This window comes from Aquarana catesbeiana, linkage group LG01 (assembly GCF_042186555.1).
Source record: "Aquarana catesbeiana isolate 2022-GZ linkage group LG01, ASM4218655v1, whole genome shotgun sequence".
Taxonomy (NCBI): domain Eukaryota; kingdom Metazoa; phylum Chordata; class Amphibia; order Anura; family Ranidae; genus Aquarana; species Aquarana catesbeiana.
In genome coordinates, this window is record NC_133324.1 from 737,013,439 (window position 1) to 737,041,325 (window position 27,887).

Consider the following 27,887-nt stretch of genomic DNA (forward strand, 5'->3'; position numbering starts at 1 on the left):
CAGGGAAATTCAGTCCCATGCTGTGAAGGGTCAGCGATCCCGAGGAAGGTGAAGTGAAAACTCCAGCCCGGTTCTGTGAGATACCAACAGGCCCCTTGCTGTCCACAGCACACGATCACAGTGAGTTCAGAAACCCGAAGTGGTGAAGCAAAAAGCACCGCCCACCGTCCTCGCCAATAGAAATAAAGCACTAGAGGTCAGAGACAAATCACTGTAGAGTGGGAGTGTTTGCGGGCGCATCAGTTGCGCCCCGAACACTCCCTAAACACGGGCAAATCAGCGTCCCAGCTTGCAATCAGCTGATTGCAAGCTGGGAAGCTTCCCATAGGGCGCCTGGTCACTCTTAAAGTGACCACTTTTTTTGTGAATAGCTTGGGTGGGCGGCGCCCATGCGCCCCCTATGGACAGGCCACCACTGCCTATATTAGGCTTTTTTATTCTGACTAAATTACGACTAAAACTGACTGAAATTTATGGCCACATCCAATTAGATGCCTGGGTGTTTGAGTATTCTGACAGCTGCTGGCGCTGACTGTGAGAAAACAATAGTCACTCTGGAAAATTCAAACATCCACTATGTACAGTGTGGGTGGAGGAATCTGTTACATTTCTTTGTTCAACCTACAGGCTAAAAGAATAAAATCTATCAGTGTATAGCCAGCTTAGAATACTAAGGGACTAAATTACGGAAACTGGAGAGTGCAAAATCTGAGGCAGCTGCGCATGGTAGCCAGCTTCTAACTTCAGCTTGTTCAATTAAAACTTTAACAAAAAAAACTGGAAGTTTACTGGTTTTATGCAGAGCTGCACCAGATTTTGCACTCTCCAGTTTTAGTAAATCAACCCCATGTCTCCAATGAGTTACATATTTATTCTGAATTTAGCTTTTTATCTAGAGAAAGCTCTAAGATAAATATAGTTCTAATAAAAATATAAACCCAGACCTGAAAATATGATCTAGAAAAAGAACTCTACACAGCTCTATAAACCTGCTGTATGGTTAGTACTGTCTGCATCTGAACCAACGATAACACACAGTCCATTGACCATTGGAAGATGCTGGGTTTGTGAGTGATTCAGTGTACTTTTAGAAAACAAAACATTTTTGCGAAAGGCATACAGAGTCTTTTGCATTAAAAAAAATGCCTGACAAGTTAATTTTTCTTAAAAGTTATAGCTATAAAATATGGGATATTTTAATGGAATTTTTTTTTTTTTTTTTTTACTAGTAATGGTGGCGATCAGCTACTTATAGCGGGACTGCGACATTGCAGTGGACAAATTGGACACTATATTACACTTTTGACATTTTTTGGGGACCAGTGACACTACATTAATCAGTGCTAAAAAATATGCATTGTCACTGTACTAATGACACTGGCAGGAATGCTTACATAGGCAGACCGCCGTTCTGCCTCTCTCAGGAACGATCAGCGGGTCCCGGTGGACATCGGGTCAGCCGGACCCGCTGATTGGCTCCCGCTGTGTCCAATCATAGCAGGAGCTGGTTGCTGGCGGTGTGCGTGCTGCAGACCCGGAAGAGCAAAATCACGTTGTGGTTAAATAAAAGTTTAGTTCTGCTTTAGACCCCTTTCACACTGAGGCGTTGCTCAGTCGCTTTTGGGCTAAAAATAGCGCCTGTAAAGTGCCTGGAAAACAGCTCCCCTGCAGTCTAAGCGCTGGCAGGATGTAAAAAAAAAACTCAGCGGTGTATACCGCTCCTGCCCATTGAAATGAATGGAAAGCGCCGCTGCAGCTTTTCGGGTGGTTTTAACCCTTTTTTGGCCACTAGCGGGGTTAACAGCGCCCTGCTAGCGGCCAAAAACCTCCGCAAAAATGATGGTAAAGCACAGCTAAAAATAGCGTCCCTTTACCGCCGACAACTCGTGTGAAACCACCCTTAGTTTGCTAATGGTTCATGCTGTCAGCATGAAGAAAAGTAGAAAGCCGTTAACCGGCTTTTGTTAGGGGGACATCGGTCCCTTTGGTGATCACCAGTGCTGCCAATCAGTGACCACCAGTGCCACCTATCAGGGCCCATCAGTACTGCTAATCAGTGCCGCCCATCAGCGGAGAAAAATTAGCTGTTTGCGAAATTTTATAACAAGATATAAAAAATGTTTTGTTTTCAAAATTTTCGGTCTTTTTTAGTTTGTTTAGCAACAAACAAAAAACCCAGTGGTGATTAAATACCACCAAAAGAAAGTTCTATTTGTGTGAAAAAAATTATAACAATTTAATTTGGGTACAGTGTTGCCTGACCACACAATTGTCATTCAAAGTGTGAGAACTGAAAATTGGCCTGGGCAGGAAGGGGGTACAAGTGCCCAGTAAGCAAGTTGTTAAAGTTCATGTGCGTTTAAAGGCAGGTGTCGCAAAACTTTTGACAATATAGTGTATATGAGAGTATCTATAGATATATATATAGGATTTTTTTTTATACTAGTAATGGTGGCGATCACTTATAGTGGAACTGTGATGCACGCAATCTGACATTTTGTGGGAACTAACTGCCACTGACATCTCCAGTGACACTAACGCAGTGATCAGTGCTAATCATATACACTGTCACTATACTAATGACATTGGCTTGTCAGGGGTTAACATCTAGGGGCAATCAAGGGGTTAATTATGCGCCTAATGAGTAATGTGTGCCGATTTTTACTTTTCAGAGCCCGGTGTTGATTGTCAACCCAGGGCTCTGGGCTGTGATTGGACACATCCAGTCAGCAGGTCCCAGCCAAGAGTCATTGGCTGGGATCTGCTGACAGACTCCTATTGTGTAAAATTACAGGGGAGTAAGCAAGTGGGGGTGCACACGAGTGCCCAAAACCTGGAAACAGGCAGCAACATATGGGTATGTGGCGGTGCTTGTAGGAGCCGCCCCATTGCAGTATATGTACTGCGTCAGGTGGGCAAGTGGATGCATCACAAAGCTTATAAAAGCAGTATTTCTTTAGGGAATGAGGGAATTCACTTAGCAAAGTTACTGGGCTTTCCATTGGTTGTGATAGTGATGTTCCACATAAAAAAAAAAGTCCAGCATTAACATAGTGTGAGACCTAATAGGGGAGTACTGTGAGTGACTTGTGAGCACTGCCGGATGACTGGCGAGGACCGCGACTGACTGGCGAGGACCGCGACTGACTGGCGAGGACCGCGACTGACTGGCGAGGACCGCGACTGACTGGCGAGGACCGCGACTGACTGGCGAGGACCGCGACTGACTGGCGAGGACCGCGACTGACTGGCGAGGACCACGAGGTTCCCTAAATATAACTGGGAGTACAAGGACTCTGAGGGCCGTGAGATAAGGGATCAGTAGGAGAGGAGGCCAAGGAGCGTGTATATTAAAAATAGAATAAATTAGAGGCAGGAAGCGAGTTTAACAGTTAATTGGGAAGAGTAAAACTCCTAATCCTCTAGGAGTATCCCCATTAAATTAGTTGGTACGATGTCCAACATGTATGGTAATGCGACTCGGTGCACATCTTGTTACATGTTCCTTGAGCATCCAATCGAGGGAAAATAGTGCTGCGCGAAATGTGAGCAGGTTGCTTCCTTGGAAGCCAGAGTCCTAAATCTAGGAAAGCAGCTGGCAACATCGTGAAGCATCCCCAACCTGAAAGCGAGTTTGGAACTAACCTGACAGGTACTGGTAGGGGCCAGCACAGAGGTGGGTGGAGATGCAGGAGTGCAGGCACAAGAGTAGAGAAGTTGGGTAACAGGTGGGGTAGAGAGGAAGGCCAGTAACGTGCTGGAACATCCCAATAAGTACGCCCTTTTGCGTGATGTTTGGAAAACCAGTCATTGGAGTGGCATTGTTGGAGCAGAGCGACGCCCCTAGCTGCCAGGGGAAAAACTCTTTCAGTGAGAGTGTGGGTAAGGTAAGAGAGATCCTGGTGGTAAGGGATTCATTAGAAGAGCAGGGAGAGCATCTGTCACAAAGATCATGCTCAGGAGTAAAAAATGGAAGTGCTTTAGGAACATATAAAATAAAGGTATCGTCCAGTGTATTTCAATGGATAATAAATGTAAAAGCGCTAAGAAAAGGCCTTCAAAAAATATAAGGCTGAGGGGTCATTGTCAGCATTCCAGCACTACAAAGAATGCAATAAGAAATGTAAGAGCACAATCAGAGCAGCTGAAATAGACCACGAAAGTCACATAGCGGAGAGTAAAAAAAAAAATCCCAAGAAACGTTTTAAAAATATTAACAGTAAGAAAGTGAGGCCAGAGCATAGTGGCCCCATAAAGGATGATGAAGAGAATTTGGTCACAAAAGAGAAGGCGGCAAAGTTTTTAAAAGCATTCTTCTCCTGTTTTTCATGAAGACAATAGGGGGATATAGTAACCAAGACTGTAATGCTTATAACACGTCACAGAATGTACCCTCATGGCTAACAGAAGCCAGTATCATAAATAGACTTGAAAAATCTAACACAAATAGGTCACCGGGCCCAGATGGCTTACACCCGAGGATCCTTGAGAATCAGCCAGGCGATAGCTAGACCATTGTTCCTAATTTTTATGGACAGTTTACTGACTGGAATGGTACCAGCTGATTGGAGAAAGGCCCATGGGGTACCAATATTTAAAAAAGGGCCAAGATATATCCCTGAAACTACAGGCCAGTCAGCCTAACATCAATAGTCTGTAAGCTGTTGGGGGGGATAAAGGATTATATCCAAGATTTTGCTAATGAAAACAGTATCATTAATAATCAGCATGGATTCATGAAGGATTGTTCTAGCCAGACCAATCTAACATTCTATGAGGAAGTGAGCTGCCATCTAGATAAAGGAAGGCCTGTGGATGTGATATATTTGGATTTTGCTAAGGCATTTGATACAGTTCCCCACAAACGTTTATTTTACAAACTGGAGGTCTGTCGGCATGAACCATAGGGTATGTACCTGGATTGAAAACTAGCTACAGGGACGAGTCCAAAGGGTGGTGATAAATAGCGAGTACTCAAAATGGTCCGGTGTGGTCAGTGGGTTCCCCCAAGGATCTCTCCCGGGACCAATTCTGTTTAACTTATTCATAATCGATATAGGAGGTTTGTATAACTAGCTCAATCTTAGTATTTTCAGATGATACAAAGCTAAACAGGGCAATAACTTCTGCGCAGGATGTGGAAACCTAATAAGACCTAAATAAAATAATGGGGTGGGCAACTACATGGCAAATGAGGTTTAATGTTGAAAAATGTAAGATAATGCATTTGGGTGGTAAAAATACGAACGCAAGTTACTCGCTAGGGGGAAAACCTCTGGGGGAATCCAGGATAGAAAAGGACCTGGGGGTCCTGGTAGATGACAGACTCAGCAATGGCATTCAATGCCAAGCTGCTGCAAGCCAACAGAATATTAGCATGCACTAAAAAGGGAATTTACTCAAGAAATAAAATAATAATTCTCCCACTCTACAAGACTCTGGTCCGGCCGAATCTCGAGTATGTTGTCCAGTTCTAGGTACCGATCCTCAGGAAGGATGTGCTGGAACTGGAAAGAGTTCAGAGAAGCGTGACAAAGCTAATAAAGGAACTAGAGGATCTCAGCTACAGAGAAAGACTGCAAGCATTGAACTTACTCTCCCTGGAGAAGAAACACCTGAGAAGGGGTATGATAGCGATATACAAAATTATCGCACTGGCGACCCTAGCATAGGGGAAAAAAACTTTTCAGTGAAAGGGAGTCTAAAAAAAGACATGTGGCCATTCACAAATTGAAAGAGAAGCAGTTTAACCTGAATCTGGAATTCTCTTCCACAAGCAGTGGCATCAGCAGGAAGCGTTGATAGTTTCAAAAAACTATTAGATGGGCATCTCAACAATCACAACATACAGGGTTATACAATTTACTATTGACATAAGCACATCCACACGCACGCACACACGTTGAACTGGATGCTTTTTCAACCTTACCGACTACGTACATGCATATGCTATGTGCACTTACCCTGTCAGTATATATTGCCTGCATTAATATAAACAAACACATTGCAGGTGCTGCATGTGCTAATATAGGGGCGCTCAGCAGGCAAAGGCAATATATACTACCAGGTGCAGACATTAGATGCCATTATAGAGGAATCTTTCCTCAAAGAAGGCCTGGGAGCCAGATGCAGGGAGCACAGCATCACAAAAGGAGGTAAAAGCATCAACACATCTAAAAGCTTACAGGTCCGGAAACAAAAAAAAAAAAATGGTATTTGTAGCTCATTCATAAGCTGGGTTAAGCTTTTAGCAATTCGCTTCTTAAAATTGACTTTTTTTGCAAGGACCAAACAGATACAAAAATGTAGTAAAATAAACTATGCTAGCCAGTAAGACAAATGACGTTAAAACCCAATAAACTACTTGCTTAAAACGTGTGGAAGTTAAAAGAGCAGAGGTTCTAATCTACAACATATAAAACAACAAGCAGTAAACCAGGGGTTTGAGGTTATAAAACTTTGGACCAATTCTCAGTACGTCCACAGAAGATCCAAAAGAGGGCAGTGTCTAAAAATATGCATAGACTGAATAGTGCGTGGATGAGGAAGTGATGATCCAGAGTGTTGAAAGCAGCAGTGTTTAGGACTATTCCTGGGATGTCAGCCAACAGGTTACTAGTGAGTTTTGTTATAGCAGTCTCTGGAGATGATGAATATCCACAAAACAAAACCATCCAGCACCACAATTTGCTGCTGGCCATTTGAGGAGCGAATATGTTTTAGCTGTCTTTTTTAGAATGACACCCTGCCTGTCAGTTTGCAGTAATATTATTATTATTATTATACAGGATTTTTATAGAGTCAACCGTTTGTGCAGCACTAATATGACAAGAATTCACCCCCTTCTGACTTTGTTGCATTTCAAAGTGGTAAACCTGGAATTAAACTAGATATGACTTTTTACTGTTTAATTTATGCAACATACTCTAATGTTCTGTACACACGGTCGGACATTGATCGGACATTCCGACAACAAAATCCATGGATTTTTTTTCCGACGGATGTTGGCTTAAACTTGTCTTGCATATACACGTTCACACAAGTTGTCGGAAAATCCGATCGTTCTGAACGCGGTGACGTAAAACACGTACGTCGGGACTATAAACGGGGCAGTAGCCAATAGCTTTCGTCTCTTTATTTATTCTGAGCATGCGTGGCACTTTCTGCGTCGGATTTTTGTACACACAATTGGAATTTCCGACAACGGATTTTTGTTGTCGGAAAATTTTATAGCACGCTCTCAAACTTTGTGTGTCAGAAATTCCGATGGAAAAAGTGTGATGGAGCCCACACACGGTCGGAATTTCCGTCAACAAGGTCCTATCACACATTTTCCGTTGGAAAATCCGACCGTGTGTACAGGGCATAAAGGTGCAAAGTTGTTTTCCTTGTATTTTTCTCAACTATTAATGAAAAATAACAACAGCACTGATCCCCCCCCCCCCCAATTCTTAACAAAACCACTATTGAGGCTGCAAAAACAGCAGTGTTAATTTTGGCAGCAAATTTCAATATAATTTTAGTCTTAGGACTAAAATGGCATTTTAGTTTTAGACCAATTTTAGTCGACTAAAACCTTCACTACATTTTTTTCTAATAAAATCATTTTAGTTAACTAAAATCGAATGTGCACAGGACACAGCCCCCCACCCTCTGCACAGGATGCAGCCCCCCACAGTACACAGCCTTCCACCCTCTGCACAATACACAGCCCCCCTGCACTCCTAGTAGACCCCTAGTCTCCTGGGACAGCACTGCCAGTGTACTCTAAAGTTAAGAATAAATCACTGCCAGCTCTTTCTCATACACAGCTCCTCCTGTGTCACTCTCATTGTAAATCAAAGTCTCTAAATACCTCAATAGCTTTGTTCTTTCACTGACCCGGTCACATGACTGCTCTCCTCTGACATTTCATGGATCGTCATGTGACCACTCTCCTCCTCCAATCTAAAGCAAACCCGGAGGAGGAGGAGGAGAAGAAGGAGGTGGGGAAAGAGGAGGAAAGAGGCCGACAAGAACGGAGCAATTTCGGTATTTAGAAGCTTCGTTTTACAATGAAAGTGACACAGGAGGAGCGGTGTAAGAGAAGGGGCTGGCGGTGATTTTTCCTAATTTTAGACTATGCTGGCAGTGCTGTCCCAGGGCCAGGAGAGGCGGGGAAGCTGGCCTGACATCCCCCCATGTGTGGCACCCAGGGCAAACCACCCAATCCCTGCCCCCCATTGGTAAAAACAAATATTGGCGTATAACACGCACACACTGTGTTGTATGCCGATAAATACGGTAGTTCATAAGGGTAAAAGTCCCTCCTTGCCATTTTCATTTTGGATTTTCATCAGTGGACAAAAATGTGCTGTAAAAATGCTGTAAAAATGCCACTGACAAAATCTTTGACGAACTTAACACTGAAAAACAGCTGCAAGCCTTTTTGGGGTAAACCCAGCTATAAACCAATATATTTTAGTATGAACATTTGTACAAAATTTCTCAGTACGTATGATGACTTGGCAAATGTAATTTGAAAATACTTCAAATGCTTGCTTTTAACATTTAATTTTGGAACGAATGGAATTTACGTAACGAAAACCACTTACACTGTTCATTCAGGAAAACATTTCCATTCTGCTCTAATTTTCTCGCCATTGTCGATTTGACCCAACTAAAAATTTGAAAAATGAACTACTAGTGTATGGTCATCTTAACTCTCTACCACCTTTGTGCATCTGTATCCTGGAACTGCTGCTTACTGATTACTGGTAAAGCAGCAATTTTGATAACTTAAAGAGGCGGTCCGCCCAACCCTGCAAAAATTAAAAGCCAGCAGCTACACATACTGCAGCTGCTGACTTTTAATAATAGGATGCTTACCTGTCCTGGAGTCCAGCGATGTCGGCACCGCAGCTGATGTTTCCATCAGCTGTCGGGTGCTTCAGCGGCCATTGAATGTAAGGGAACCCGGCAGTGTAGCATTAGGGCTTCAAGCCGGGTTTGTAATGTGCATGTGTGAGGCACCTCTGCGCTCTGCTTCTGGCCCGGCGGCGGGGGAAGAAGGGAGCCCAGCTATGGCATAATTCGCTGCGACCCGGACTCCCGGAAGTGGGAGAAGTTGTCTGACCAACTTTACAGAATCTGAAAATTAACAGCATCCCCAGGTTACAATGTGATGCTTTCCATGGGTGTCGCTAGCATTGTGCAACCAAACCACATGCCCCTGGTCCCAATGCAGACTGTATGCCAGTGCAGCGGCTAGCATGTGTCCCAACGGGTGGCTGTGGGTAATTCAAAGCCAAAGGGAGCTTCTCTAGGCCCCTCCCTGGCTCTGACATGCCATATGACAAAAGTCAAGGGGAGGAATCCTCTCCCTTGCCATGTTAGATCTAAGGTTTAGTAAGTTCAGTGAGGGAGATGGCAGGCAAGAATTTGTAGTAAATACCATTAGCAGGGCCGTCTGAGGCAGGACAAAAGGGGCAGCTGCCCTGGGCCCTGTCTTTGTTGTGGGGCCCAAAGCAGCTGCCTCATCCTCGCCAACTATCCTGGTTTAAATTCCCTTGTCCCTTGAAATTTTAATCCTCTGCTGTGTCCCGATATCTCAGAGTAAAGTGCTGCTACTAATGCTGCCCAGCTATGCCCTATTGTGTACAGACAACTCACCTGCAGACCGTGTTTACATGTAAATAACCTGCATTGATATGTAAATAACAGCAGCATTTAATTACATTACATATATTCTATGTAAATAGCCGTGGCCAACAGCATTGATATGTAAATAAAGGTGGCATTCATATGTATATCATGTCCCCTGAGGTCATATCCACCATCACCTATACTGAATGCTGCCCACTGGGGAGACAAAGGGGCATGCTTAAAAGTCCTGCCTGCAACTAAGGTCATTAAGCTTAACAGCAGCCTGTTCTGCAAAGGTAAGCAAATTGGTGGGGGGAAGGGTAGTGTGGGGTGTGCAGAGGTAGGCAGAAAAGGAATTACAGTTTGGGGTGTAGAGGTGAGCAAGGCGGGGGATGTAGAGAGGTAAAAAAGGTAGGTGCAAACATAAGCAGAGGAGGCAGGTAGAGTTAAAGGAGGGGAGGGGAGGGTTGGAGTGGAGAGGATGGTGAAGGTTTGGGGTGCAGAGGTTAGCAGGGGTTTTAGGATGCAAAGGTGTGCTGACAGGGTGGATAAAGATGTAGGTCACGTGTAGGGCAGCCTATTCATTTCAATGGGCTACTCTATGTACTAGAAATGCGTAAGAAATTCCCTAACCCTTTTTCAAAATCTCAATTAATGGCACCGTTGTGCTAAAGGGCAACACATTTCTGTGGTGTCAGGAAAGCGATTTTGCATGCATTCCCGACACACACAAATTTGAATGCAGGCTAAATGTCTCAGCTACACTGGTGGTCACTGTAAATCTTCTCATTACATGGGGCTTGGTGTAGAATTCTTTCATTCACGCTAGTGGCCAGTGTGAAGGCCCCCCCTTATATTGGTGGTCAGTGTAAACCCCAATTTATTGGTGGCCAGTGTTGAAACTCCTCTTTATATTGATAGTCGGTAAAAAAAAAAAAAAAAAAAATCAGCTTTGCCATTGATCACACCCTCATCTCCACCCAGCACTGCCACTGATCCCAGGAGTTCTAGGATCCCTAGGAGTTTTCTGTCTATTGATGGGTCCGCTCACCTCCCCAGTCCATGGTGTGCAGGCAGTGAGGAGATGATGTGCTGTAACCTCTAGCAACCAATCAGTGAGCAGTAATGATGTGCAGTAACCTGTAGCAACCAATCAACAAACAGAAATCATGTGCTGTAACCTCTAGCAACTAATCAGTGAGGCGTAATGGGTGCTGTAACCTTTAACAACCAGCCAGTAAGTGGTAATGATATGCTGTAACCTCTAACAACGTGTCAGTAAGCGGTAACGACATGCTGTAATCTCTGGCAACCAATCACAATCGCTGTCTGATCTGATTCAGTAAACTGATTTACAGTCTAGCTAGTATTTATTGTATGTCTCAGAGCAGGTGGAGAGCGAAATTGCATGGGGGCCCCAAGAAAATGTTTGCCCAGGGTCCAATCAATATTAAAGATGGCCCTGACCATTAGGCTTAGGGGAAAGATCTGTCCTGGGGTGGGATATGTGTTGGGAGGGGGGATTTAGGCTTGCAGATGTATGAAGATGAATCACAAAAATATGCACCATTTGCTTTAAGTGCTCACAAAGCCTGCACTCTGTGTGTTATACACCCCTAACCCCTGCAATCTGTACGTTAATCTGTGCGCCTTCACTATATTGTTTATTACATACTCCTGACCAATGTGTTCATTGTCTCAACTGTTGCTAATTACTGAACAGTCCCTGACTATTTTAGGCTAAGCCCGAGTTCGCTCTCTGTATTCATCAGATACATAAAAATCTCAGCACAACCTTTTAAAAATTGAAAGGCAAAGGCTGTTGCATATATGCGCTGTGTATACAGTGGGTAGGCTCAAATGATTTAACCAGGGCTCTTGAAGCCCTTCCCACTGTTGGTGCAAGAAATGCAAAGCAAGCAAAATCATTACTCTCCATAGGGTAATCCAGGTCTTTTACAGTCCTAGCAACACCCCTATTGCTACCATTACTATATGCCTTACTGTGGCGATTGTGTTGTCAAGGCAATAAGCAGTGTCTGCTTTCTGCCACACTCTGAAACCTATTTATAGAAAATGTATTGGACAAATGCACAAGCATTCACCCAGCTATCACAAATTCTGACCATATTTTGCTTAATATGTTGACTTCCCATAATCGTTGGCTCCATCTAGTGAGCATAATGTGGTATTTACCTGAATGCGGTATTTCAGGGGAAATAAAAAAAACACACATTATGGCCCCCAGATGGAGCCGACAATCACAGTAAATCAATATGTTAAGCAAAATATGGTCAGAATTTGTGATGGCTGGGTGAATACTTGTGGCATTCATCCAACTATTTTTTTTATAAATAGACCCTATAGTATTTTATGTGAAAAAGGCCAAATATAAAACAGACCAGGGAACCCTTTTCCACCTTTGCTGTTTTGTTTCCTAGCATGCCTTTTAAACAATGCCATATAGGATTTAAGTACTTTCAAAACAACATTTGTTAAACCATGTAATGTATTGAGAATTGTCGTAAAATGTTCGCACAAGTATTCATATAAATGCTTGCTTGAAAATCTACGTGTGCTTGGCCAGCTTTAGAGCATCTCCACTCTAAATGAGGGAGCAACAGAGACACCTTTGGACAGCATCCTTGTCAATCTGAGACAGCTTGGTTGGTTTAATTAGATGAACTAGCAAATTCAGATGGACACTTTTTAAGCAGTTACAGAACTCCTGTCAGTATTAAATGGTTTGCCTTAAGTTGAAAAATAACACGTATTGGCCAGATAACAGGTAAAAATAAAGGAAAATAAAGGGAAAAAAGGAAAACTAATGTAGCTACCACATACTGTATAAAAAACTGGTATGTGGAAGTATAATACATTTTAATTTTTGTGTTTAATACGGTTTAAATTATAAGTGAATACTTATGTACTAAAGTTTGTATGGGTTTTTTAAATGTAAAAAAAAAAAAAAAAAAGTTTATTTTTCCATCTGGTGTAGATCAGCAACATAAAAAAACAGATTAAATCCCAGTTTAATCCCAGGGTTTAATTACACAGTATGACAAACTCTAAGTGGGTGGAATCTTATGCAAGCCACTATCCATTCTAAGAAAGTAGAATAAATACCAGTTTACAACCATTTTAACAAACACAAGAACGTTACAGTAACACATAAAAGCAAGTACTCTTAAGCCTAGTAAACACGGGCCGAATGTTGGGTGACATCGGCCAGTTCAATAAAACACGGCCAACATTCAGCCCCTATGTATGGCAGCCAGTCCGATAGAAGCCGACCATTTGGCTGGCTTCTGTCGCACGAGCATGCTGGAAAAGCAGCAGTAGACCGGATCTCGATCAGCACCAATGGCTGAGAGCGCTGACTGGAGTGTTCTGGCGGTGGAGTCGACCCCCCGTTAGAACACACCAGAATAGCAGGGAAGATCACTGTACTAACATCGGATTGTTAGTAAAGCAGCTCCGACCAGAGCGGTCTTTCTTTTCAACTCAATGGTGGGTACTAGGCTTTACTGTACAGAATAGGGAGGCTGAGTTTAGAGTTGCAATGCAATTTAATGTGTAAATTCATGCACATACCACCTAAATAAAGCTACTAGCACCAAAATGAAACAAAATCGGCCAAACTTGTACACAAAAAACAAGTGCCGTGATAATTTAAAAGATATGACTAAGTTAATACATAAATAAATGACTAAATTGTCTTTCCCTGAGATATTTCAAAAATAAATATATTGGGCATATATTAGCAGAATTCAAAGTGCACCATGCTCATAATAAAATACAGATGTATCAAATATAGTGAAAAAGTCCCCAAAATTCACGATAACTACTAATGATGATACATAGTGTAGAAATATTCTGACAGGAGGCCAGGAAATAACTGCCGGTTGTGTCCTAGATGGGAGATACAGTATATTTGTCCCAAGTTCAGGCAGTATGAAGCCCTTTTTCTTTTTCAGTTGTGTAGCAAGCTGTTTGGGCAGGCTGAAGAGTTAATGGGCCCAGCTGAAGCTGGTCAGGCTCTTCCAAACTCCCAGTCTGCTTAGGTTCTGTTCACACTAGTGCAATTTCAGGTAAAAATTAAGTCGCACATAATTGCATGACAATAGAAATCACATTGATTTCGATGGTGCACATCAATGAAACTCAGCACAATTTTAGAAAAGGTTCCTGTACTACTCTGGTGTGATTCCAGCATAATTTTGGCCCCACAAAACATGCAAACTTCTTCAAAGTAGCATCCAAGTTACACTATATAAGAACACAATGAAAATCAAAATTGAATTGCATTGCAGCAGCGTGTACCTGGACTTAGGAAGGATGCTTAACCCTGTATTCCAAGTCTCGGTGCAAATCACACTTGTGTGGTGAAAAACAGAACCTGTTGCTCCAGGATGGTTACACAGTATCCAGTGAATTTGTAAGTTGCCCAAAGTGACAAGGGTTTTAATTTCTGGTTTTTAGTTACACGCAGGACCGGTGCAAGTGTTTTTGTCTACTTAGGGGAAAGTGCAGGTGGGGGGGCAGGGAGTGAGCCAAGTGTAGGGGGGGGGGGTCAATGTCACACTGATCACACATTGTCATTCCTCATTGGAGCCGGCATGACAAGGCACTAGGTAGTGCTCTCCATTACTTAAAAGACAATGTATTAAAAAAAAAAAAAAAAGACACTGGAAACTCATACAATTGTAAACTTGTATCTTTAACTAGTTTTGTTAGTCATCCACAAGTAAGCACCAACATGGTCAGACTCCTGGCTCACTCTCTCTCACCCACTCACTGTGTCCAGTGGCTACACTCACCTGTGTCTCCTTGCTCAGATGACTATACTATAGAACAGGGGTCTTCAAACTGCGGCCGGCCCTCCAGTTGTTCAGGAACTTCAATTCCCATCATGCCTAGTCATGTCTGTGAATGTCAGAGTTTTACAATGCCTCATGGGAAGTGTAGTTCTGCAACAGCTGGAGGGCCATAGTTTGAGGATCCCTGCTATAGAATGTATAGAATATCAAGAATATATAAAACAAATGAGTGTTAAAAAAATATTATATTTATTGTGACATGTTGGGGTATTGTAGATCAGTGGTAGTGCCAAAACAGCGAGTTTACTCCACACAAGAAATAGTTTTCAGGGCTTTCCTGCCCACTTTTTTTTAAAGAATGTCTAAAGCTCATACAGGTACTTCTTCCCACGCAGGGGGTTCTCACCATCAATGTCCTGGCTCTTCTTGGCAGATTTACAGCTCCAAGTAGTACCTCTTGGTCCTTATGACCATCAAACACGTCCCAGTGTTTGAGCACAGATGCTGTTCCTCAGCTCTGCATCTTTCCTTATAGCTCCCTAGCTGCTCTGTCCTTCATGGACTCTCCCTCAGGCTCAGGCCTTGATCTGCCCTGACCTGGACAATACATTGCCTGTGTGCACCTCTCACTGCTCCCTTCACACACTGACCCCTCCCCCCTCTGATCTCTAACTCTGGCTCTCATATGAGAGCTGTGCCATTAGCGTGCTTGATTTGTACAAAATCTGGCATAAACCACCATTTTAAACAATGGCACGGGCTTAACCTGCATAGAGACTGAGCTGTCATGAATTTTCACTTAGCTTATTGAATGAGGTAAAGCGAAGTGAAAATTCACTTAACAAAAATGACCCCAATCATGTTCAAGGAAAATTTTAAAAAATAATTAGATTTTGCTCACACATGATTGGGTGATATAGGTCAGCATAGCTTAATTTCAATGACTAAAGGAAGTGAAAATTCACTGTGCAAAGTAAACATGCTCAACTTCCTTAGTAAATCAACCCCAGTGCTGCTAATCACATCAGTAACATTTATATTACAATTGATTAATACGGTCAATAACAAATTGCCAGCCAAAATCTAATATAGCCAATGGTATGGAAAACCAATTTGTTCTTCTAGAAGTAACTGCAGTTCAAATCTTCAGACAAAGATGGTAATTGGCATGCAACACAGATACTACAATATTTTAGCAGAGTTCTGCAGCAAAACAAGTACTGTAGCACAAAGTAAGCCAAAACATTTCCCCAAAAGACAAATTAATCTGAGTAATTTAACTCATCTAAACTTCTCCTGGAGAAACATTGCTAATATTAAATGTTACTCTTAACCAACATTTACTGTTCTCCTCTATTCAAAGAATAAATATGATTATAAAGCTTAATTGATTTTCAAATATTATTGTGCAGCCACTAAGATAAACATTTTCTTAAATGTATTTTAAAGTAGTGTACCATGTGTTTCCTCCAGGCTATTATACAGTATATATAGATAGATAGATAGATAGATAGATAGATAGATAGATAGATAGATAGATAGATAGATAGATAGAGATATATATATATATACTTACATTTCAATTTCAGCCTAAAAGCTTAAACTTGAACTCCAGGCACAAAAGATGAAAAAAATAAAAATGTAATCTAAAAGTCAAATTGCAATGTAGTGCCTTACCTTCAGAACTGTAACTTCTATGGATAAAGCGGAAAACCTAGTCCTATATCTGCCCCATTCAGGGTTCCCTGTCAGCCAACAGACCACAGTCTGCACAATGGCTATTAAGCTCAATTTCTCTGGCCACTGTTGTGCCTCGATGTAAGCTTGCGCATGAGAGTAAAGTACTCTGGGCAGAGCAGTTTTCTCTAGACTGTCTATAATGCCCGGTAACCATCTGAGTCTTTAAATAAATGGGTATGGTGGTATATGCCCTAAGTGTATCCATGCCAGGCCAGACACTTAGAAGTTGAATACCCCACAGCAATATGCTGTCCTGGAGTCTGCATAATGTCACAGGGACTGTTGTAGAAAGGATGCATCACAGAGACACAGAAGAGAATAAGAAGTGCAAAAAGGTACTTGACGGTGCCACAAACATTTCCGCGCTACATGATTGAAACTTTTTAGGCAAGATCAGGTTCACATATCCACAAGATATGTGTACTGGTCACCACAGACGCCACTGCAAAATATCCAGGTTCTAATCATTCTTATTGCACTCTGGTGAATACAGCAGAAAATAAAATAAATCACCATATTCTGTAGGTCATCTCTGTTCCAGCTGGAAAGTGATTTTTCAAAACGCGAAACGTGGCCCTGGTTCATGTTCAATAAACAAAAAAAGTTTTTGCAGCCTGGAGTGTGACAATTCATTTTCTTTTCTGACTCATATTAGCAGTTACTATACTAAATCAAGCAGTTACAGCAATGCAAGCTATCCGACAATAATAGTGTTGAAAAAAACAAGAAATACCACACCTTGTAGAGTATAACTTGCAATATGCTTTTGTTCTAAACAGATGACACTGGAAACAAAGGCAGTACAAAAGGAAGTTCATTGAAGTGAAGTGCAGGTCAGAGATGTCAAGTGCATCTAGAGCTATGGACATAAATAATTGACAAGAGTCCTTCTAAAACAAATGGAAAGAGCAGATTCACAGGCATTAGCTAGTGTAAGATTTGCAGCCACATATCCACTCTCTGAGATATGGGCTTAATAACTCTACACTCATAAAGGAATATTAGCATCTTCTCCAGTAAATTATCTGAAAAAAGTGTGATGAGTTTGAAACAGGGCCTGTCCACATTATCTTTTGTGTGGCATTCTGGGGACTTTGCATATAAAACAGTTTGTTTCAATTAACACCACAAATCTCTTAGAACACAAATTTCCAGACAATGACTCCTATAAATAACTCTAGGGAAGAGTTCCACTGTGAAAAATGACTCGTGCCTCTCTCTGAAGAAAGCTAATGTGAACTTGGAAAGGGCAATTAAATTGTCAGAATTAACAAATTTGTTTTTAACTAGAAGATAGCCAGAAGTATAGTCTTGGGGCCTGTATTGATCGCCAGAACAGAGAACATTCGTCTTCAGGTATTTACACTGCCACCTTCACATTAGAGGCTGCTTTAGGCCCCATCAATCCTTTCAAAGGATTGCTTTGACTTCTGTGTCTGCACATAGTCTTAAAGTACCAGTGTCAAACACCAACTCAAACAGCATAACACAAAGATCATATCATTACATAAATAGTAACCAATTATGCAAGAAAAATTGAGGCTTAACTAAAATCAGGAGTATTGTTTTAAAGTAAAAAAAAATATTAAAATTAATAAAAATAAACAAACAAATCAGTATCCTCTTTTCAATGCAGTGGGGAACAGTTAAAAGTACCATTACACTCGGGCACAGCCAGCGATGTGTGCTGAAGCTGATGGCTAATGTGTTTCAAGGGCCATGCCCCACTCACCAGAGCCCTTGCTGGTGGTTACATGGCCTCCAAAACACATTAGCTGTCACAGCCTCAGCACTTATCATTGGCTGCTCCAGCGTGTAGTGACAAGAGTGCAGTTTAGCAGTTGGGTGGATTGTGTCTGGAGTGGACCGGATACGCAATTTAAAAGCATTCTTTCCATCTGATTTTGCACTATTTCTAGCCAATATAGATTTACTTCCAAGGCACTTTGTTACTTTGTATTTACATATGCTGCAAGATCTGGCAATCTTTGAGGTGAATTACCCAGCTACTGTGACGTTTCAAACTGTAGTCATGCACATGGAGAATCTCTTAAAGACTGCCAGCACCAGATATATTGCTTTTTGACAAGAACAATATCTGTACAGACTAACTTTTTATTTTGGATAAAGTAAAAAAATTTTTTTTTTTTGCAATCTGTGTCACATTGGGGAGTTTTACCTTAATTTGATGTCTTGAAAGCACAATAGGAGATGACTTGAAATCTCTCCAAATAAGGGAAACCCCCTTCTCCCCACTTTAGACAATTACCAGGACAATTGTTCCCACTGGAATAATTCCCCTCTATTACTGTTCTGGTAACAGCTCAAAATTTAGAACAATTTTATCTCACTTTCAGCCCCAAGATAATGTTCATCAGCACAAATAGAGAGTGATTCTCCTTAGGACACTGATCTCTAAACTGCAGCCTGGGGGCCAGATGTGGCCCTTTGATTGCCTTCATCAGGTCCTTGGGACACTATTCATCTCACACCAACAATGGGGCACTATAATTCTCACTAACACTAACTGCCTATACTTCCCATTGATACCAATGATGGGGCACTATCCCTCGCCCCTTATCACTGACCCCAATAATGGGGCACTATTCCTCCCCTTGACACCAACTGCAGGGCCCTATAATTCCCACTGATACCAATGATGGGGCACTAATCCTTCCCCTGATACCAGCAATGGGGCATTATTCCTCCCACTAATACCAACGATGGAACATTCTTCACTCCCATTGATGCCAGATCATTTTCTATTCCCACTGGCTACAATCTGGCCCCCTCCAAGTCTGGAGGACAGTTAACCAGGCCTTTGGTTCAGAATGTTTGGGGACCCCTACCCTTGAGTTTCGCGACTATAGGAGCATGCACGCGTCACATGTAGGGCAGACTATTTCAATGAGCTACCCTACACATTATAAACTAAGAAAATAAGTCCCTGACTCTTTTCCAAAAACATACCGCACCAAACTGCATGGTCCTGCAGCAGCAATTTGGCGTGTGTTTGCAGGTTGCTATAAAAATTAATGGTACTTCCGTATTTCTGCTAAAACACACATAAATCTGAATATATCCTGAGGGGGACACAGGCAGCAAAAAAAAAAAAAAAAAAAAACACACATTGACAAGGGCTAGCCTATTATTACTATATCCAAAAAAACGTTTGGACTTTAGATACAATTTAGTATACAACATCTAACAAAAATGATGTGTCTATACCTACTGCCTATGCTACTTAATGTTGACTGCAATCATAGCTTACATACCAAAATATTATACAAAGTGTTAGGGGAGGTCAGATTTTTGTTTCCGTCTTTAATAGCTAGGACATTACGAAATTAGGTGGACATGTACAAAAATGATGGATAAAATTCCGGTAGGCATGCAAAGCACACAATCATCGCTTCTCGGCCTTTTGGCTAAGATCAAGTGTAGTATCTGTTCTTATCAGTTTCCAGGAGGTGGCGCTTGCTTCCGTTCCTGATCTATGGCGAGATAGAGATGGGATGGCGGTTGCTATGCAAAACCTGCTGGAGTAAAGGTGACCTGCAGCGGTTTGTAGCCGAAAGGGAAGCCTTCTGATGGGGGTGGAGAACCACTGGGCCTGGCTGAAGGGTCGGGTCCTTGGCCTTCTGGCCTAGGTTGGTGTGGTTTATGCCCCTTTCAGTTTTTCGGAAAGCCTGCCCCTTTTCGGTGTTATTGAGGGGAATTGGCCGGTACCCCCGAATATAATTAGGTGGGAGCACTGGGATCCCATGGGGAGGCTTTGCCAGTTTGGTCTCCCTATGTGGCTCTCATGATGTTCTGATACCTTGCTGGCTGGGGCGGGCTGCATCGGCCTGAGCTGTTGGTCAGGGTTGGTCTTGAAAGCCTATGGAGTATGTGCCCCTGGAGTGGCAGTCCAGGGGTGCCATAAAATCACTGAGTGGCAGTCACTTTGATTTGAGGCACCACGGTCACTGCACCATAGAACACGCTTTTTTAGCACCTGCCTCTTGGGCCGGGCCTTTTGGCTGGGACCAGAGGAAATTTTTATTCCTGGCCGGAGGGCCTGGTCATTGTTTTACACGATGGCCACCCTTTTCACTCTCCTCTTCACTATCCCTTCCCCACTTTCTTTTATTTATTTTATTTTGATGCCTATGTTTGTCACTTTATGTCTTTTTATGTTTTATACACGGTTTTGTCTCACTGTGTGACGAGTAAGGATGCGGGTCCTCAGGCCAGCCCTGAAAGTCTTGGGAAGGGGTGGACATGGCCTTCTGGCTTAGTTCGCCCTCCCTCATGGGGTCTCCCTTCGGGGGAGCCCCACCTAGTACTTGGGTGGGTTCTGTTTCGGCAGGCCCTCCAGAGAACGGGGTCTGTCTGGTTTTGGCCAGATAGACCATTGTAAAGTATCTTTGTCCCCGTCTGGAGCCTAACGCCCCAGAGGATCAGGGAATTGGCACGTCTGTGTACCCACTTTTTTGTGTTCACTCTTTGTGTGCGCGCACATTTTTTTGGCACCGGGTGAAGTTTTTTGGGTGTGTTATGAACGCCATAGACTTTCAAAAAAAAAAAAAAGTTAGCATACTTTAGAACAATGGTCAGTCATCTACCATTACCTTTTCAATCACAGAATTATTATTGACATCTTAGTCACCATTTATAAGGTTTTCATATTTAACCGCTTCTGGACCACTTTCCACACATTTACTGCAGTAGCCTCTGGGGGTGCGTGCACACTGATTGGACAGAGGGGGAGTCAATCAGCAGGTCCAGCGGATGCGATGTCCGCTGGCCACCCACAATCATTTCCTAGAGAGGCAGAACAGCGATCTGCCTATGTAAACAAGGCAGATCGCCGTTCTGACAGAGGAGAACATAGAGATCTTGTGTTCCTGCTAAGAAGGAACACAGATCTCTGTGTTCTCCCAGTCAGAGCAATCCCCACACAGTTAGTAAGCACCCCCTAGGGACACACTTAACCCTTTGACTGTCTGACTGTCCCTGGTGTTAACCCCTTCTCTGCCAGTGTCATTAGTACAGTAACAGTGCATATTTTGTTAGCACTGATCACTGTATTAGTGTCACTGGTCCCCAAAAAGTGTCAAAAGTGTCAGTTAGGTGTCCGATGTGTCCACAGCAATGTTGCAGTCCCGCAAAAAATTGCTGATCGCCACCATTACTAGTAAAAATCAAACAAAAAAATTCCATAAAAATATCCCATCATTTGTAGACATTATAATGTTTGCGCAAACCAGTCAATATACACTTATTGGGGTTTTTTTTTTTTTTTTTTTACCAAAAATATGTAGCATTATACACATTGGCCTTAATTGAAGAAATTTGTTTTCATTTTTTTTTTATTGAACATGTAATCTAGCAGAAAGTAAAAAAAAAATTGTTTATTTTTTTCAAAATTATCACTTTTTTTGTTTATAGCGCAGAAAATAAAAACCGCAGAGGTGATGAAATACAACCAAAGAAAGTTCTATTTGTGGGAAAAAAAGGACATCAATTTTATTTGGGTACAGCATCACACGACTGCATTGTCAGTTAAAGTAACGCAGTGCCGTATCGCAAAAAAAATAAAAAATTGCCTGGTCAGGAAGGGGGTAAAACCTTCCGGGGCTGAGGTGGTTAAAAACATATGCGCATAGCAATTTGACGGACAAATATCTGCAACATGGTCTGTTATGATATTAACCACTTCATCACAGAGCACTTTTACCCCCTTCCTGCCCAGGCCAATTTTCAGGTATCACGCCGTCGCACTTTGAATGGCAATTGTGCAGTCATGCAACACTGTACTCAAACAAAATTTTCATAATTTTGCTATCACAACTAGATCTTTCTTTTGGTGGTATTTAATCACTGCTGGGGTTTTTCTTTTTTGCAAAATAAACTAAGACAGAAAATTTGGGAGGAAAGAAACATGTTTTACTTCATTTCTGTTATACAATTTTGCAAATAAATAATTATTCTTAATAAACTGAGGCCAAAATGTAAATTTATGCTACAATTCTTTCGTTAAAAAAACCCAAATTAGTGTATATTATTTATCCTGTAGGAAAGTTAGAGTCCACAAACTATGGTATACATCTGAAAATTGATCCTGATGTACTGATGGACTGATCTCATTTCATGAGACCCTAAAATGCCAGGACAGTACAAATACCCCACATATGACCCATTTTTGGAAAGTAGACAATCCAAGGTATTAAGAGGCATGGCAGGTTTTTTTAAGCTGTATTTTTTTGTCTATTTTTCTCTCTCTCTCTCTCTCTCTCTCTCTCTCTCTCTCTCTCTCTATATATATATATATATATATATATATATATATATATATATATATATTTTTTTTTTTAAACACACTGTGACCAGAGCAATATAATGTTACCATAGTAACATTGTACTACTCTGGGGAAGTGATCATAATTTTTTTTTCCTACACATTAAGATTGCTTATAGCGATGAATTACATTGCTCTAAGCAAGCATTTTGCAGAAAGAATCTGATTCAGTTTGTTTTGTTGTGATTGGTCAAAGCTAGCAACACAATTGTACACAATGTTTGACATGAAAGGAAGCCATTTATGGTTTACAAGTGCCATGTGACCTGCTGTGATTGGTCACATAAGTCGCATGGTACCAAAAAGCAAGCTGGTACACTGATCAGCCACTGGCTGTGTCCAGTGGACACAGCTGGTAACAGATCGTGAGGCTGCACGGCCCCACAAATGGTGCTTTCTGATGTCCACTCAGAACAGCAAAGCCCCTGCCCGGCCATCATTCTGCTATAAGCCTGGCGGGAAGGTGTTAAGGAGAGCCTACAACCCCTGGCAAAAATTATGGAATCACCAGTCCCTGAGGATGTTCCTTCAGTTGTTTATTGTTGTAGAAAAAAAGCAGATCACAGACATGGTCAAAAACTAAAGGCATTTCAAATGGCAACTTTCTGGCTTTAAGAAACACTAAAAGAAATCAAGAAAAATAATTGTGGTGGCCAGTAACAGATAGATTTATAGAACAAGCACAGGGAATAAATTATGGAATCACTCAATTCTGAGGAAAAAATTATGGAATCATGAAAAACAAACAAAATAACACTCCAATACATCACTAGTACTTTGTTGCACCACCTCTGGCTTTTATAACTGCTTGCAGTCTCTGAGGCATTGACTTAATGAGTGATAAACAGTACTCTTCATCAATCTGGCTCCAGCCTTCTCTGATTGCTGTTGCCAAATCATCTTTGCAGGTTGGAGCCTTGTCATGGACCATTTTCTTTAACTTCCACCACAGATTTTCAATTGGATTGAGATCCGGACTGTTTGCAGGCCATGACATTGACCTTATGTGTCTTTCTTCAAGGAATTTTTTCAAAGTTTTTGCTCTATGTCAAGATTATCATCTTGATAAATGATTTAATCATCCCCAAACAGCCTTTCAATAGATGGGATAAGAAAAGTGTCCAAAATTTCAATGTAAACCTGTGCATTTATTGAAGATTTAATGACAGCCATCTCCCCAGTGCCTTGACCTGACATGCAGCCCCATATCATAATTGACTGTGGAAATTTACATGTTTTCTTCAGACAGTCGTCTGCATAAATCTCATTGGAACGGCACCAAACAAAAGTTCCAGCATCATCACCTTGCCCAATGCAGATTCGAGATTCATCACTGAATATGACTTTCATCCAATCATCCACAGTCCACGATTGCCTTTCCTTAGCCCATTGTAACCTTGTTTTTTTGTGTTTAGGTGTTAGAGATGGCTTTCTTTTAGCTTTTCTGTATGTAAATCCCATTTCCTTTAGGCGGTTTCTTACAGTTCCGTCACAGATGTTGACTCCAGTTTCCTCCCATTTGTTCCTCATTTGTTTTGTTGTAAATTTTCTGTTTTCAAGGCATATTGCTTTAAGTTTTCTGTCTTGACGCTTTGATGTCTTCCTTGGTCTACCAGTATGCTTGCCTTTAACCACCTTCCCATGTTGTTTGTATTTGGTCCATGTTTTAGACACAGCCGACTGTGAACAACCAACATCTTGTGCAACAATGCGTGATGATTTACCCTCTTTACCTACATACTAACAAGCAGATTTAATCTGATGCAGGTGTTATGCCGTGTACACACGAGCGGACTTTACAGCAGACTTTGCCCGGCGGACTTTTCAACGTACTTTACGACGGACTTTCTGAATGAACGGACTTGCCTACACACAATCCACCAAAGTCCGTCGAATTCGTACGTGATGTATGACCGGACTAAAACAAGGAAGTTCATAGCCAGTAGCCAATAGCTGCCCTAGCGTAGCTTTTTGTCCGTCGAACTAGCATACAGACAAGCGGACTTTTCGACCGGACTTGATTTCGATGGATTGATTTAAAACATGTTTCAAATCTAAGTCCGTCCAACTTTTGAGAAAACAAAGTCCGCTGGAGCCCACACACGATCGAATTGTCCGACGAAATCCCGTCCGCCGGGCAAAGTCTGCCGTAAAGTCCGCTCGTGTGTACGCGGCATTAGTGTTTGTAATGAAAATTTACAGGGTGATTCCATAATTTTTTCCTCAGAATTTAGTGATTCCATAATTTATTCCCGGTGCTTGTTCTATAAATCTAACTGTTACTGGCCACCACAATTATTTTTCTTGATTTCTTTTAGTGTTTCTTAAAGCCAGAAAGTTGCCATTTGAAATGCCTTTAGTTTTTGGCCATGTCTGTGATCTGCTTTTTTTCTACAACAACAAACAACTGAAGGAACATCCTCAGGGACTGGTGATTCCATAATTTTTGCCAGGGGTTGTATATTCAAACGTTAACAGTCAGCCAAGTTAGGATATTTGAAAAAATGGCAAAACAAGGGCTGAAATGTTTCAGGCTAGCATCAGTGTTGGTCACATATCTTTAGGGCTAGGCTCTAGGTTAATTGATCTCTGTTAAAGGGAGATTCGTTCATTCTAAATTTGCATCTCCTAATTGAGCAGAATTTTCCCAAGAAAAAGTATTTCAACCCTTCTACTACTCTTTATTTATCCATCATGGTAAGACTGCTTGCATTTGTTATTTATGTTAACATAAATAAGTATATATTTACTTTCAAGAAAACCCAAATAACTCAAGAATAGGCTTTTGAATTCAAATTTACAAATGGGTGAACATGCTTCGCCCTTTCACTCTATTGTTTCATATAAAAGGGCATTTGTCAGCATGATACACATATTGCAAGCAACAGCAATTAAAACCCACTAATCTAGTATTGATTCCAATATACTGAAGATACATCATAGCCAATATCACTTTAGCTGGCTTTTACCTCATCTAGCTCTGGAAGCAGTGGTGAGTGTAAATGAACTATTTTCTTTTTATAATTAAATTACACGCTCAGTGCAATTTTCACTCATTCTACATCTCCAAAGAGTTTGGTAAAATCAGTTTTAAGATTTTCTCTGAGCTATTAAAATATGGGTACATTTAGATGGCTTATCCCATTGAAGTTTCATGAAAAAACACTATTTACACACATGCTTTTTTTCATATACATATGCTAGGCTTTACTGTAAAGTATGGGACTTTTTACTATTAATCCAAATGCTAAATATAATGTAGCCAAGAGGTGGCTATGCAATTCAGTGACAGTATGCAGTGTTATTAATGAGGAGCTGTCTCCCTCTAGTGTTGGCTTGGACTCCATGTGTCATTTCCTAAAACAGAACTTCGAGCAGAGCAAAGCATCGTGGGATGTGTAGTTCAGAATGCTGGGGTTTCAATTTCAGTAGGACTGGCCTGAACTAAGACCACCAGATTGCCGAGGAGAGAACAGAATGCTGGGAGAGGATATAAAAAGGCTGGATCTGGCCTATGTTGCTCTTTTGGGACATCGGCCTGGATCTGTCAGCAGGAGCTCTCTGCCAATGTGAGCTGCAGCTGAGTCGCGGCTTGCATAGGAGAAAGCTATCTACAGCTGCATACAGAGGGACATCTGCGGACAGCATTGATTCCTATCTACCACAGTCCGCAGGCTGTTCCTGATCCTTCAGCGTTACCTGCAATTCAGATCCGAGAAGGCAGCGGCGCGGTTTGACGGAGGTCAGACACCATCACCTGAGCCAGGACCCAGAGTCCTGAAAGAGCCCTAATCATCATCTACATCATTACCAGCAACATCTGTTGCGCGGGTACCTGCCCATTAATACCATATACACTGCATATTGACATCGTCTCTGTTCGCATTCCCGATGCTTGTAGTTCTACTGGATATAAGTTCAGTCAATCCCATAGACACTGTATGCAGACATCTGTGCTTTGCTCACATCCCTGTCCTCAGTAGTTCTACATGGTGACCATTTGTGTTTAGGTCACACGAACATTCTGCATTCTTAAAGGAGCCAATCCTGTACCAGTTAAAGTTGCTTTGTTCTAACATCAAGGATTATTCCCTTCATCATACTTTAAGTGCTAGCTGAAGATTCTGCAGGGTTGTCATTAACCCCTTTTATCTTCTTGTCACAAGTGTTTAAGTGTTGTCTAACACAAGGGAACCTGCTCTCATCCTCTAGAACTCTTCTTAACCGGTTCAATACCGGGCATTTTCACCCCCTTCCTTCCCAGACCAATTTTTAGTTTTCAGCGCTGTCGCACTTTAAACAACAATTGCGCAGTCGTGCGACGTTGTACCCAAACAAAATTGACGTACTTTTTTCCCCCACAAATAGAACTTTCTTTTGGTGGTATTTGATCACCTCTGCGGTTTTTATTTTTTGCGCTATAAACAAAAGAAAAGCGACAATTTTGAAAAAAAAACAATATTTGTTACTTTTTGCTATAATAAATATCTCAATTTTTTTTTTAAAAACAAATTTTTTCCTCAGTTTAGGGCGATACGTATTCTTCTACATAATTTTGGAAAAAAAAAAAACGCAATAAGCGTATATTGATTGGTTTGCGCAAAAGTTATAGCGTCTATAAAATATGGGATAGATTTATGGCATTTAAAAAATATATATATTTATTTATTTATTTTACTAATAATAGCGGCGATCAGCAATTTTTTTCGTGACTGCGACATGGTGGACACATCGGACACTTTTGACACATTTTTGGGACCATTCACATTTATACAGCGATCAATGCTATAAAATTGCATTGATTACTGTGTAAATGTGACAGGCAATGAAGGGGTTAACCACTAGGGGGCGGGGAGGGGTTAAATGTGTTCCCTAGGGAATGCTTCTAACTGTAGGGGGAGGAGGGGCACAAGGGGAGGAGACCGATCAGTGTTCCACATTTCTGGGAACACAGATCGCTCTCCTCTGAACTGACAGGACGTGGATCTGTGTGTTTACACACACAGATCCACGGTCCGGCCCGGTTAACGGGCAATCGCGGGTGCCCGGCGGACACTCGCACCGGGTCCCATCTGTGAACGTCATTTGACTATAGGTGGGTAGGGAAGTGGTTAAAGGAGCCAGCCAAATTAATCACAACAGTTTGCTAATGTTTGATGTTAAGTGTCTGTGGGCTGAGGAGATAGAGGGGAGTGGCCTGACATCGTTTTATTAAGTGTCAGTCCCCTGCCTCTCTGCTGCCTGTTCACATAGGTTTCTGCAATTTAATTTAGTCGTTTTACATTTTACCTTGTCAGCATAAGTTTCTAAACTGCAAGATAGCATTTCATATTAGTGCTATATTGTTCAGATAATAAATC

General features: G+C 41.7%; 1 protein-coding gene and 1 pseudogene across 1 annotated transcript in view; one reads left to right on the forward strand and one right to left on the reverse strand.

The window, feature by feature from the left end:
* LRBA (LPS responsive beige-like anchor protein) overlaps positions 1-27,887 on the reverse strand; it is a 1,038,582-nt gene that overhangs the window by 383,562 nt on the left and 627,133 nt on the right. The window lies entirely within an intron of this gene.
* Positions 19,593-19,725, forward strand: LOC141124327 (U2 spliceosomal RNA; annotated as a pseudogene).